The 10,571-nt window shown below is 51.1% G+C and overlaps 1 long non-coding RNA gene across 1 annotated transcript; it reads right to left on the reverse strand.

The window, feature by feature from the left end:
- Positions 1-6,183: 6,183 nt before the first annotated feature.
- Positions 6,184-9,196, reverse strand: LOC116996536. The gene is made up of 3 exons (XR_004417953.1): positions 9,096-9,196; positions 8,601-8,678; positions 6,184-7,537 (listed from the first exon to the last, which is right to left on the reverse strand). It is a non-coding gene; the product is annotated as an uncharacterized LOC116996536 (long non-coding RNA).
- Between the last annotated feature and the right edge of the window lie 1,375 nt (positions 9,197-10,571).

The raw sequence follows: 10,571 nt of genomic DNA on the forward strand, positions 1-10,571 counted from the left end.
TCCTTTCTCCATTGTTCACAGATATTTTCCATAAAAAGCAAACTTCACCGCTCTGCATTTAATGGATAGATTCTGAGGGAAAAAGCTGAAAAGAAAAACAACATCCCTGGGAGTTAAATCAAAGGAAGGGATAGTTTTTCCAGCTGGGTTCTGGACGATGGAAGACAATCTGTCATTCTGAGGCCAGAAAATATCTTTTACATACACCAGTCTCAGCAAACCTGCCCTCAGTTATAAGGTTCATTCTAAAACAGTTTTAAGTCTTATACTTGACTTCTGCTGCTAGCAACCAAGGCCTATGCAATAGATATTGATTAGAAAGTAGCATCTATTCATTTTATTTTGCCAACACACAATGTGCAGCCATAAATCAAAAACGGTCCTTCCCAGGTCGTTTATTATTATTATCATTAGAATACTAAAGTTCACAAATTGTCACTGTAAGCAAGGAGTGCTCTTTAGGGACAGCTCTTCTGGGAGAGAAAGCAACATCTCCTGAGTGCAAACTCAGCCTGTATCCTTCTGACATCACAGCTCATTTGGAAATCAAATGCTGGAAATGCATCCTGTGGGTCAGCCTGCAACAGCTGAGCTCTCTTGCTCAGCTCAGTTTGCAGTCTCTGACATAACCCGGCACCTACTAGACTGCCAAAATTCATTTCTCTAATGCCTCTGAAGGTCTAAATTATCTGGGGTTTGCTTTATGTCCTCTTATACCCCAAATGTAGTGCCACCTTTCATGCACTCTAAAGTCCTCGGGAATTGAGCTCAGTTCCACTGAGCTACCCCAGAATACAGTGTAATCCATCTGACTTTTGGAAAGCCAAGATGTGCTTTACAGCCACCAAAATCTCTTCTATCAACCCCGATCTGCACATAGTTCAGTGTCTTGGGTTACAATACAGGGCGTGATAAAAGGTCTATTCTATTACCATCTGTTGAGGGTGGGGACAGTGATCCTGATCTCCGTGGAAGATGTTCTGCTAATAGCCCATCCATCGAAACCAGGTGGAGCATTTATCTTTTCACAATTCACCCTTCCTCCAGAGAGGTATCTTCTGCTAATGGCCCATTGAGTCCCATTGTGGGACTGATAAAATTACTTCATCCCACTGGAAGTTGCTCCAGCCAGGGGAAAGAGCCCAACATTTCTTACCAAAAGAAAACAGAACCTGTCAGCAGTGAGTGCACCTCCCTCCCTGCCCAGCACCCCAGCACCCCAACGGGGAGAGCAGCCAGCAGGGACTGCTCTGTGCCTCGTGCAAGCAGCCTCCAGAACCACAGCCCCACACAAACACTCAGCCTGACGGGCACAAGTACCTGGCCATTATTTACAGCTGTTATGTCACTGAAATAATACAATTTATGCACTCCATGAAACATACTCAGCTCTCCTAACTTGTGCTTCACTTCCATAAATTACAGCAAAAAATGAAGAAATAAAAGACACTCTACATTGTCCTTATTGTCCACATGCTTTTCTACACAGAGTCACCGCCAGCAGCCTGGTCATGGAGAACGTGCACTACAGCAAATCACGCCACTGTCAGGCGTTTCACACCATCCACAGTTCATACACCGCTATTTCATGGGAATGATTTGTCTGTGCTGTCACAGCTATGACTTAAAGAGATGGCTCTCAGGGAGGGAGGTAAGCAATAACTATATTGATTGGTCCTCTGTAAGTAACAGAAATCAGAGTGCACCATCAAGGGCAGCCAGCTGCCCCACAGCTCCTTTCGGGGCCCAGAGGACTCCATATCCAGTGGCCCCATTTCTGAGCACCCCAAGTGCTTTTGTGCTCCATCACACCAAGTTACATGTGCAGCACGATGTCTGTGAGAGGCACAGCATCACACCTACGGTTTCTGGAGAAAAAAGGTTCCATTTGTCACCTGCACGAGCAGCCTCAACAAGTAACACAATTTGCACACCCACCTCTCTCCCCCTCTGCGCTGGGAGCAGTGCACACCAGACATTCAGGAGATGAAACTGAAATGTGACATCTGGAGGAAAGGCAGTCTCTTTCACACTCTGCTGATCAGTGGCATGGAATCTGACAGGTATTTTGTACTGTGAGGGCAGGAGGGTTTGAAATTAGTAATGATTCCCTGCATGACTCATGCCAATTCCACAGCAATTTACTAAACAGACAAAGATGGCTCCATTTAAAGGAAATAAATATTTCTTTAATACCCTCTTCTTCTTGATTGAGAGCCCTCTGGGGATATTGGGAAACAATAAAGGGGAAAGATATGTCAGGAGGCCACTGTTGGTCAGATCCAACAGCATCCTCAGCTTCAGCAATTTTCCAGATGTGAAACATCCTCTGGAAAGCTTCCCCAGGTGTTACCAGTGCTCTTGCCCAGAGCACTTGAAACCCAAAAGGACCACCCAACTGCCTTCACAGCCAACACTCAGAGGCACTAAAAACAAGTTCCATTCTCCCAGGTACAGATTTCATCTGATGACCTGGTTGTACTTCTGACACAACTGAGAACACCAACACCAGGATCTGGAGTTTTAACATGCTTTGTGGCTTGGTTTTATTGGTGGAAACCTTTCCCCCACCTCCCTCCACACCCCCATCAGTGGACCAGAAGAGAAAGGATGAATCCTCATCTTACCAGAGTTCCCTAATTTCCACCTAATTATTTGAAGCACCCAAACACTTCTGACGCTGCACTGCTACCCATACACACACGACTAGAATTTGCTCCCATCACCATGGAAGCCACATCCAAGCTTACAGGGTCCTCAGACACATCAGTGAGGCTGGAGTCTTCCTCTCTGGCCCATCACACCAAGCCTCTCCCAAAAGATCAGCACAGCTGCTTTGGGAGGTAAAGGAGGAGTTCCCGACTATTGCATAATTTCCTAAGGCTTTTGTCAATACCAGTGCCAACACCACCGGGCCCTTTATCACCTTGAATAAACAAGCAATATTTAATGCATACCAGAGTAGAGGTTAGGGCTAGACAGGGTAAACATACACCTGTGTAAAGAAGTCAGGACCTGTCTGCCTGCCGAGTTCTTCTCGCCAGGAGGACTTGTACTGGCTTTCGGGTGAATTCCACCTCCTACAGCTCATTTCCCACACACACTTTTCCAGATCTGGTTTGGAACAGACCTGGTTAACCAGAAAGTAAATGCAGTGCCTCTGTCACAACAGGCTCACTTTAGAAAATGAACCTCCCAGACCAATCTGCAAAAGAACATAGGGAAAGGGAATGAAATGGAATGGGAACCGCAGCTAGTGGTGTTGGGGTTGAGTTTCTTATGGAAGGATAGGCTGGCTGTACGTCCAGAAAAGACACAGAAATTCACCTTCTGGCAGAGGCTGATTGCTAAGGGTTCAGACACAGCAGCAGGGACTGAGAGCATTCCCACTGCTCCCCAGAGCTGAAAGGAATATCCCCATCCCTCAAACAGCACTGCTAGGCCTCCAGCGAGGGGCTGAGCCTGGCTAAGGATAACATCACAGCAAAAGAAGGGTTACAAAAAGCTTTGTCAAGACTGCACCTACTCAGCTCCTGGAGAGCTTTGAGATTTCTTTCTTCTGACCTTTCTGGAGTAACCCTGACATCCAGCTCTGCAGCAGGAAAGCCCTGCTGGCTCGCACTGTCCCCATCTGCCTGGCAGGAGCAGTTTCCTGCTCCCCTAGAGTAGTGCAGCAAGCACCCAGGTGCCCCAGAGAGCACAGCCAGAACCTCACCATGCCAGCACTGCCCCTCTGCAGCCACCAGCCTCTGAACTGCACGGAACTGCCTGCAGTCCTGCTGCTGACACAGAGGGCATTGTGCAGATTAAACCCCCACAGCCCCACAGGGAATGCCTGCTCTCTGTTGGCTCAGCAGGTATACAATGGAGAAAACCAAAAATATCTCCTGAGTGTCTCTGTGATCACAGCCAACAGTCCTTTCTGAATCACCGTGTGAAAATTCCTTTCCACACTGAAGAGTTTTAAGGAAACATTATGGGGTCTCCCGTAAACCAGCAAACTGCACAAGAAACAGAGTTTGGACCATCTCTGTGACAGCACTAAAAAGACACACAGACCAACAGCAGGGAACCCCACAGATCACAGAGATGCAGCAGAGCAGCAGCAAAAAAAAAAATAACAAACGGGAAAAAAACTACCCCGACCACCTTCCGAATTACTACAAGTTGTAGAAAAAGACCCTTTTAGGCTACACGAGTGAAATCGCTGCCCTGCCGTACAGCCAGGCACATCTCCGCACGCACCGAGCCCCTCCCGGCTGGAATGGCTCTGCCTAAGGCACTGCTGACCCCAGCCGGAGAACGGGGAGAGTGCAGCGCCTTCCCAAGGAGCTCGGGAAACTCGGGCCAGACAGCGAACGGAGGGAGCCACGACTGCCAAAGTCCATTCCAACTCTTTTATAACATTATGCTAAAGAAACATAACGAGACAACGAGTGTTTCCATTTTTTCAAGGCTAAACCATCACAGCACCGTCCAACCCCCTCTCAGTTCAGGCATAGATTTAACCTTTTGTGTTGCATTTGTCCCCGAATATCCCAAGCAGAACAGTTCCCGGGACACCTGCCGGGCCCGCTGGAAGCTCATGCAAAACCTTGCTCACACCTGCTACGGAACCACACTTCAGGCAGCATTTCCTCTGCCAATTAGCCAGCCATAACAGAATAATAAACGAGCCCAGAACAATGGAATAGACGGAAGGGAATAACACTTCTATTGCAAGCAAAAGGCATATTTAAAAACCTAATATCAACACATTTCTCACTTTCAAGAAATCTCTCATCAAATAATCTCTCTCATCAAATAATCTCTTTTAAGTGTTTCCACCTGAGGTTTTCCTTAAAAAAAAAAAACACGTTCTGCTTTTCAGATTCATTTTGAAGCTGTTAAATTTATAAACTCGCAGGTACTCACAGAAACTCTTGCGACGCAACTTGCTGCTCCTCTCCCTGCTAGGGCCTGCAAGAAGTCATCGTTCAGTTCCTGTCCCACGCCTCCCAGCGACCTCGAGAAAAGAAAAGTACAGCTCTTTCTTAGAATGGTTTTACACGGGTTTTGTGTTCGTGGTTGGGTTAAGGGTTCTGTATAAGGATGCTTATAAAGCTCATAGTTCTCAGCCTATTGGAGCCCTCTTGTTTGCCGTTCTGTTTGTACAAGCCCACAGCCGCTCTTTGAGACTCAGCGCTTCAGCAAATCTAAAATACAACAGCTCTTTCTCCAAAAGCAGCTTTTACAGCTGAGCGTTTTCTGTTATGTATCCGGAGCACTGTAAGGGCTTATTGCACATCTCCACAAGCAGGGACAGAGTTCCTACGTACGCAAGAATACCACATTTTCAGCGCACCAAAGGAAACTCGAACAGGTATAATAATTTATTATCCACACAACACCTGAACTAATTATCTCCTGCGCACTGCAAGACCCGCCCAGGGAGACCCGGCCGCCACCAGAAACGAACAGCTGGAGGGTGCTACCGCAGCTGCCCGGCGCTTACCTTGCGCCTGCTCCCGCGCACATCCAGCGGGCTGGAACACAAACGCGCTGAAGATCGCCATTTCCACCCAAACCGGAGCGCGGCCGCGCAGCCCCCGCGCCGGGCCGGAAAGAGCGGCGCCTTCCGGTAACGCCGCCCAAGTTTGCCGCCCTGCCTCGCCATTGGCCGCCGCGGCGCGCGGGCGCTGCGCCGATTGGACAGGGCCGCGCGCGAGGCGGCGGCCGGGGGGCGGGGCCACGGCCAGGACCACGCGTGGGAGGGGCGGGGCCGTGGGCGGGAGGGGCGGGTGCATGGGTGGGGGGCGGGGCCAGGGGGGCATGGGTGGGTGGGGCGTGGTCATGGGGGAATGGGCGTGGTCATGTGCGGGAGGCGGGGGCCACGGGAGGGGCGGGGCCATGTGTGGGAGGAGCGTGGTCATGGGAGAGGGGGAGTGGCCACAGGTGGGGGGGCGGGGCCCGCGCAGCCCCGCCCCATGCCCGCTTCTCGCAGGCTATGACGTGACTCTTCCCACTCAGAAATATTTTTTTTTTCAAATCAGCTTGTGCCTAAACTCGCACCTTGCACCAGGATTGTACCCGAGTTTTGGCAATAGTAAAATGAGGCAGCACCTCTACTCACAAACCACACTGACAAAGTAACTCTCTAAGAGTAGTTTTAAGCTTCCCCCCCCAAAAAAAAAAGTCTCTAGGTTCCTGTACTTATTAATTTATTTTCATTAAGAGGCTAGGATAGCACATAGGTGAAAGCTGGAAGACGTACAGAGCAGTGACACAGTGGAGAAAGGGCACGAGTAATAAAGCAGGGGGAATGCACACTGTACACGATAAAACGTGAGTGCACAGCACAGAACGGTCGGGACGGAGTCACTGTCTGTGAAAGGCACTCGCTGCTAGAAGGATGAACAGGCAGAGCCAAATCAGCTACAGCTAAAACCTGCATCAGCACGGCCTGAACTGCCCTTCTGGGGAACGCCCCCGCCCTGCCCTCACAGGCACAGTGGAGGGTGGCAGGAGCAAGGGGAGCTTGGGTGCGAGATGGAGCAGCTGGCATGCTGGGGGGCCAGGGCCCTTCTGTCTGCCATTAGTGGTAGGAAAAAATTAAAAATTAAATTAGCTGGAAGCCACAGAAATACTGCACCACTTCCTCTGCAGAGCTTTTGAACTAAGACTCTCTTTGTCTCACACAGGAGGACTTGCTTGAAGCTCGTCAGTGAACTGTCTCCCATCTGCTGTGGAACCAGACTTGAGGCAGCAATTCCTCTGCCCATCAACCAGCCATAACAGGATAAATAATGACCCTGGGATTATGGAAGGGACAGAGGGGTATGACGTTTTTATTTCAAGCAGGAGAGCCAAAGGAGGTGAAATAAATCAGTAGGGTACACCTGCCCAACGTCCCAACCAAAACCAGGATACAAAGACACAACCACTCCCAACTTCCAGCACAGCCTGTCATGCCTTTGCAGGCACCTTAACTCCTTTTCTTTAGCACCAAGCTCCAGCTTCTCCCTGAAAAAGGGACCAGAGGCACCATTCTGGCTGAACACAGCACCCAAACCACGATGCTCTTTCTTGGTAAAACCAAAGCTCTCAAAAAGCCAAGAAAACAGGACCATCCTCCCTTTGAACTGAAGAATTTTGGTGCAGCTCCGCAGACAGACAGAGACCTTCAGCCAAACCATCCAGAGACAACCAGCTGGAACTGCAGGGGCAGCAGATGAGGCAGCAGCAATCCCAAATGTGTCTTCAGCTGCTCACTAACCTCTCATAGCCTTCCTGGAGTGTTTCCAGACATTTTGTTTATGCAAAAAACATTCACACCAACACACTTCTTGCTTTCAAGAGATCTTCCATCCAATAATCTCTCTCACATGTTCCATGTGAGGTTTTCCTTCAAAATAACGTGGTTTCCTTTCCAGGCTCAGTTTAAGGCTGTAGATCATCATCATCCCACAGGTGGATATTCTTCCAGCACAATTTACTGCCTCTCTGCCAGGCTGACAAGAATTTGTCCCTCAGTCCTTGTCCCATTCTTCCCAGTGACCTTGAGGGGAAAAAAAAAAGCACAACTGAGAATCACTGCCACAGGTTTGGTTCACTACTGGATTAAGTATTCTGTAAATAACGGGATCATCCTCAGCCTATTGGAGCTGATTTGCCTATGCCCTGTTCTGCTTTCTCAAACCCTCAAACCACGCTGAGCCTCAGCCCTTGTGCAGATCTACAGTGCAGCAGCTGTTTCTCCCGAGGTGATGAGCCCTGGCTCCCTGCAGCTCCCACCCTGGGCAGGGGGATGGCAAAGGGAGCTGTGCTGACACCGACAGGGGGTCACACAAACACGGAGGAGCCTGAGGGAGGTTCAGGGGGGTTTGCAGGGAGCAAACAGCCGAGCATGGACTCTTTTCCTCTGCAGGGGGACACAGAGTCACAAACAGTTATGAAGCTGGGATACTCCAGGCAAACCTGCCCAGTCTGCACCTACTGCAAGGCCCTGAGCCCAGACAGTACACGAATCCACACCCAGCACAGCCTCAGGGAAGGCCCAGCTGCTCATTTCCAGCAATGACCAAACACCCAGTCCCTGTGTTCATCAGCCCCTGCTCCCCTCCTGAACCACCAACACCTGATCAACTAAATACCACAAACCCACACTGCCAATATCAGAGCTCTCTGCCCATCCAGGGGCATCCCTGTCTCCACTCCTCCAAGAGAAACCTCCTCACTGCACACCTGATTTAGCAAACACCAGCTGAACCCTGACCTGGGAAAGCAAAGACAAGAGATACTTCAAAAACATGCCTGCCCTGATGCTGTCCAAACGTGGGAGAAAGCCTTTCCCATCACCCTCCTGGCCTTTTCCCAGTCTGAGCAACTCTGCAAACTCACATCCAGATCCGGGTTAGAGGGACCACAACGTTTTCCACCTGCCAAATCCCTCAGGCCCAAGCACCTGACGATGCTCTGGATTGCAATTCCCAGCCTCAGTGAACCCTGCATGGGAAACCCAAGTGGTTTGTGCACAGAGAAAATAAAAAGTCACCATTTTTAATAATTAAAAGTCAGTGGAAGTTACTGGCTGTGTACAGCAGCAAGCTTCATATACTTACAGTTGTATCAGAAGCAGCAATTTCAGGTTCCTTCTTTTTGGGGCCCACTTCCAAACAGGAAGCTTTCCATGACTGCTCCTGAGAGAGGCAAGTGGAACTTTAGGAGCTCAGGAAAGCGACGCCCTCCCCTGAGTCTTGGCTCACCTGCCCGAGCACCCGCAGTGCTTCTGTCCCACCTCGCTCCCTGCTCTTGCACCTTCATGTTAAAAAAAGAAACGCCCAAGCTCGGCCTCCAGCCCCAGCCGCATCTTCCCTGCTCCCCCGCCCCTCGTCCCCGGGCCGGGCTGGGACAAACCCCGGTGTTTGTTTCCCAGGAAAGGCTCTGCCGGGCGGCCCCGCCGTGCAGGCCGCAAGCCCCGGCCCCGGCCCGCACCTCCTCCCCGGCTCCGTGCCCGCGCTGGGACAGCGCTGCCTCGGTTCGCCGCGCGCCCCCAGCAAAGCCCCGCTGCCGGCTCCGGAGTGGCGCTCACAGGCGCCGTCCCCGGCCCCGCTCACCTCCGACGCGGCCGCAGCCACAGCACCCGCCCGGCTCCTCCATGGCTCCCCGGCGGCCGCTAAGGGAGGCGGGACCCGCCACCGCGCATGCTCACTGCTGCTCCCGCCTTGCCCTCACTGGCCACGTGGCACACGGCGTCTCCGTGCGCAGTGCGCATGCGCAGCCTGCTCGCTGTAGTGCTGCGCTCTAGTCGGCAGGTGTCCCCACGGAGCCCGGCGGGTCAGTGCGCATGCGCCGCGCCCTGCCGCAGTAGCGCAGTTCGGACAGCAGGCGGCAGCAGTGAGGGAGGCGCCACACTGGGCAACACAACTTTGGACAATTTTGGACAATTTTGGACAATTTTGGACAATTTTCCCTGCTGCAGAACAAGAGCACAGGACAGCGCAGCTCTCCGCCCTCTCCACTCCAAACGCTCCTCTGCTAACTGCCTCTGCCGTGTGATTTCTCTCTGGAAAAAATTAAACAACTGCTCATAGCAATTTAGAGAATAAATGTCCAGAAAGGGAAGTAAAGAATAAAATATTGCTGGTAGAGCCTTTGGGGTCTGTTGGGCTGAATTTGCAAGGGGGTATTCAATCATTCCCTGTAGTGCAAATACACAATCACCCCCAAGAGAAAGCACACCCTGTCAGGTGGGTGCACAGACTGTCAGACTGACCGCTCTGACAAACTTCACTGTAATTTTTTGTTTCAGTGACTTTTGAAACCAAACTCTGAAGCTGACAAGCCCAAATCTCTGTCCAGCCACCCAGGAACACAAGGACACTCCCTGGGATGAGGCACATTCCCAGCAAACACTCCCAACAAGGCAGAGGCACCTCTGGAGCCCGTGTGTGGGGCTGGCAAAGGCTGCCAGGAGGATGCAGCCCCTAGGCAGGGTGGCAGTGCCAGCAGAAATTCCCCTGGTCTGGTGGCACAAGAGAGAGACCAAGGCCAGCAATGCCCACGGGAGGTGCAGGCTGACTTCCAGCCCAGTGCACTGCAGCATCACCTTCCACCAGCCACATCCCGGGGGGAAGTCTCAAGGGGGCATACAGAATCTCGGGATGTAACAAAATGCAGTCAGCCTGCTCCTGCTTCAGCTCAGAGCTGGGCCCAAACCCCACACCTACAGGTGAACACTGACCTGACCTGGGTCAGTCTTAAACAAGCCCTGATTCTGACCCACAACACAGCCCCAGAGGTGTCCTGGCCAGGGCTGAGGGGAATCTGACATGATGTTAATAAATAACCTTTGCTGAGAGCAGTCATCACCCCACAGGCCTTGAGGCTTCACAAGATTTTGTAGGGAACAGTCCTAAATTCTAGTCCTTGATCTGAATTTCAAACAGGTTTTGTTAGAAAAATAGCGGACAGAACGATTAAATTACTCCACTATATTTTCCATGAATAACAGAAGTTTCTTTCCCCCTTCATCTGTCTGGGACTGTGGGACCAAATCTTTGCAGTCAAGACACGAGGGAGTAGTTATTAAG

Source organism: Catharus ustulatus, chromosome 5, assembly GCF_009819885.2.
Source record: "Catharus ustulatus isolate bCatUst1 chromosome 5, bCatUst1.pri.v2, whole genome shotgun sequence".
Taxonomy (NCBI): Eukaryota; Metazoa; Chordata; class Aves; order Passeriformes; family Turdidae; genus Catharus; species Catharus ustulatus.